We start from the raw sequence: 4,462 nt of genomic DNA on the forward strand, positions 1-4,462 counted from the left end.
AAAAACTATAAAAATGTGGAAAAGTGGGTGTCACTCTACTGTACAGTAGGTTACAAGTGGTTCACTGTAATTGATGGTGTTAAATTTGAATTCAATGATGAAATACAATTGTATTAGAAAAACGGTTCTGAGCGAATACGGCCAGACAGTGTATCATATTACTAAGTATATTTGATTATTTATTTGTAAATAAAGTAATTTATAATATATAATCTATTTTTACGTGGAACCTTGTTTTAAATTGTCAATCCTTTGCTATAAAAGTTGAACATTTTATACATTTTTAACTACAAGATTTTTATTAAATTATAGATTTGATACATTTTGTCAAAAATCGAACTTAAAATGCTCATAAATTTTCCATCGTTATTTATTGACGTTTCAGTGCTTTTTGGATGCTTACTACGACCAAAAGAGAACACTTAAGAAGTGACCTACGAAACTCGGCGTTCGCATATCGGTTAAACTCATAGGTTTTGGAAGTATATAAGTGGGTTCCGCTCAAATGTACAGTTGTAGTTGTCAATTATGTCATTATAATGGATGTGATATACTTTAATTAAATTATAAATCATTGTACACAAAAACTGAGTGGAGTGGAGCCTACTTTGTAATAGTAAATTGTTGTTTTAGTAATACTTGTTAACCAATTTGAACTTTAAATGCTCATAATAATTGTAATTAAGTTTCTGACAAACTTTCTTTTTAATATACACAGGACAAATTTTAAAATCTTGTATTAATTTTTGAAATCTAACATATAAAAATTAAAATGTTTTTAATTTTGACTACAAAATAATTTGCAACTTTTCCTGTGACTTATGTTATAGTTTAACTTGAAATGCTTATGAAAAAATTCAGGCTGACGTATCTTTAATATTTTTTTAACTTCTGTTAAAACATTTTATGAGAAATCTTGTATTCAATTTTCAAGTTTTTTTTATCAATAATAATCGAAAATCAAAAATGCATTATGGCTATCTATAGCTCAAAATTTTTGAAGTATTTTGAAAATTGTATAATGTATAGGCAATGGTCATAATAATATTTTGTGATAATTTAAAGTATCAAAAGTTATTGATTGTGAGTTAGGTACCTAAAAAATACAAAAATTATTTTTTCAAAAACCCCCAAAAAACATTAGTAAAATTTCCCATTTTCCTAAATTTATTCTCTTGTTCTTTTCCGACGCTTTTGAAAACTAATTCCAATCACGGCTGTAAATATAATAACTGTTAAATGTATCTTTATTTTATATTTTCTTATTTTGTTGCAATTCAAAAACGAATAATTTTAAATACAATAACATATCATTGAATATTAATATTTTCATTTTCTATACACCATTAATTTCAGAAAATATTTTGACTCTTTTTCAGCTGTTTACGCACATTTTCAACTTTCAATTTTTAGTTTTTTTTTCTGTAAATGTCAATACAATTTTATTAGTTGGGTGAAAAAGCTTGAAAATGTAATACAATATTTCTGATATTTTGATACAACAGTAGTTAAAATTATTTAAAATACTTAGGTATATATTTTTTAAAGTATTTAAAGTTCAAAGTCGACGAAATTTATCAAATTGGAAATTTATAAATTATCTAATAGTTATATTAAAATATAAAAATATTCAAATTTTATAGCTAAGGATTTAAAATTTAAAACAAGGTATAGTTAATTTTTAAATCCAAAAAATCTAAAAATATACATAAAAACAATTGTTTTCGTAGTTATTTTAAGTTAAAATGTAGACAAAATTACATAATATTAAATAACTAAATATAACGATTTTATGTTTTTTTTTTTTTTTGTAATTTTATAATATTAATTCAACTTACCAGCTACCCTATTAATAATAAGTTATAACAATATAAATATAATACAAAATATCCTAGACTGACAAATCGCTCCACTCAGAGTTGTTTTTCGTATACAATGATATCTTATAATTTAATTCTAATTTAATACCATTATACACATGTAACCTACTGTACAGCAGAGTGACATACACTTATTCGTTTTTTTAACATTATCAATAGTTATGTACCTACATTGGTCCAATTTTTGCTTTCGATGATCTCCAAACGTGAATTTAATTCTGAAATATATGTTCCATGATTTGGTAATGAATTTTCATCAAATATTCCATTTATACGATTTATTTCAGCTTTTAATTGGGTCACGTATTGCCCATAGATACCTATTGCTGTACTAGTTTCAACACAGTTATTAATTAGCTCAGACATACGATTTTCATGGTTTAATAAAGACTTATTACTCGTCTGTATATTATTTTCCAACAGTTGAATTTTTACATGTAGATTAATAATATTACTTTTCAAAGTATCAATTTCTTTCTGTTGGAGTCTCACATCGTTTAGAATTGTTTTGTACTTGATTGAATATCTGAAATAATTCTTTTAGTATCACTAGCCTGAGAACTTCCAAACACGTTCATAGTTATAAAACGACTGACACTAATTTTTAACATCACGTGTATTTATCCAACTATTATGTGTATTATCGAACCCTAGCCACTTGACGAACATTTGTTCACCCTTCTTACGAATAATTTTTTCGATTAAATATTCGTTGGGGAAATTGGTTTTGCATATTTCTTCGCTGTAAAAACAGCCTGTAATAGGCTTACTCATATAATCTTGCAATTGAAAAGTAACTGGTAATGTTTTATGTATTTTGAATCTTAAATATTTCTGTGGACCAGTTTGGTAAATAACTTTTTGTGAACACCCCCTTCTGTGTATTTAAACGAACTGTATCTCCAATTTTGAATTTAATTTTTATATTATTAATTTTACGCTGTTTTATTAGCACTGAGGTGGGGTTGGAATCTGCTTGTATTGGTGTCATTCCTATAGTTCTATGGTATGAATTATTGTATTCGTCAAGTAACTTCAGTAAAATTGAAACCCATTCATGAGAGCCACGTGCAGTGAACTCCTTATACATTTTTCCCTTTAAAGTACGATTAAACCTTTTTGAGATGCAAACCTTTAGAATACTGAAAGTTGAATATTTGTGTATTCCATACTTGGTCATCAAAGCGTCGAAAATGGTGTTATAAAATTCTTTTTCGTTGTCGACTTGTAAAAGTTTTGGTGAACGATCAAGTAATATTGTAGCCATCGCGCCAGTAACTTCGTTCCCTGATTTATTTCTTAATGGTATAGACCAAGAACATTTTGTAAAAGCGTCAATCACAACCAGGATGTATTTGTAACCACCGTTAATCTTTGAGTAAGGAATCATTTCAACCAAGTCGGCTTGCCATAAATCATTTTTTCCATATACGTCAACTCTACGGAAATTTTTCCTTGCTGGCTTGTGAAGTTAGTTAGCGATTTCCCATATAGACATCTGGAACTCGTTTAATTAATCCGGCCTCACGTAATTCGTCGAAAATCGATATTATTTCGTTTGATACTCCTGTATTACCAGCCGCCTTTGATGCTAGAAGTAGACGTAATCGATCGACCAACTCATTTGGATTGTCCCAATACACTAAGTTATTTTTCTGTAATTTCATAGACAGTCCACTGCCTGAGGGAAATAATTGATTGATGATCGATGTATATTTAAAGCCACCCTTTTTTATTATTTTTTTCCGATAGTTATATGTGCTGATGTTTGAATCAATATAGATGTATACAGGGTGATTCTTTTATCGTTGAACACTCATTATCTCGAAAAGTATTAACTTTTTTAGATTTTTTTTTTTTTTTAATTTTAGTTTTATGTATTTCTACATTTGTATAAATGTTTTATATTTTTCACCCTTATATTAATTAGGTAAACTACTATCAACTTTTGATTTTCAAATGGTAACCTATACTTAAAATTTCATAAATTAATAATGCTATTTTTTTTATGAATTATCACGTTTAAATTTTCATTTTTCGTTAATCCGTTGATGAGATATCGTTCTTCAAAGTTGAGTTGTTCTGGGAGGTATTTGTGTGTTAAGTAAATATTGTGTTGTATCTCGTCAGTAGATACCGCAGTTATTACGATTTTTATGCCCCATGGCAAAAGGTATTACATTTTAAAATCAATTCAAGTAGGCGCAGTAAGGATGAATTGTGCCCCTAAATGTATTGTATAATATCCATTTGCTTGGGTGTCCGCCGTTCGCCCCACGGAAGGTGATTTCGCCACTGGTCATAATAATACTTATCGTTTATAAAGACCAGAAGTTAAAAGTAATAAATTCCTTATCGTTTGAACCCAAGGTATAATAGTGATAATCATTGTACCTACTCGCTTCCGCTACAATAACTTATTGTCATAATGTCATATTTTAAGTAATTGGACCATTAGTGTCACATGCGCAATACTCGCGTGTAATCCCCTCGACCCCATTAAATACCTATTAAGTATGGAGTACGGACATTTGTGACAAGTGACAACGGACACACAACAATACGATGATGTCTGATTAGAC

The sequence above is a fragment of the Acyrthosiphon pisum genome, chromosome X (genome assembly GCF_005508785.2).
Source record: "Acyrthosiphon pisum isolate AL4f chromosome X, pea_aphid_22Mar2018_4r6ur, whole genome shotgun sequence".
Taxonomy (NCBI): domain Eukaryota; kingdom Metazoa; phylum Arthropoda; class Insecta; order Hemiptera; family Aphididae; genus Acyrthosiphon; species Acyrthosiphon pisum.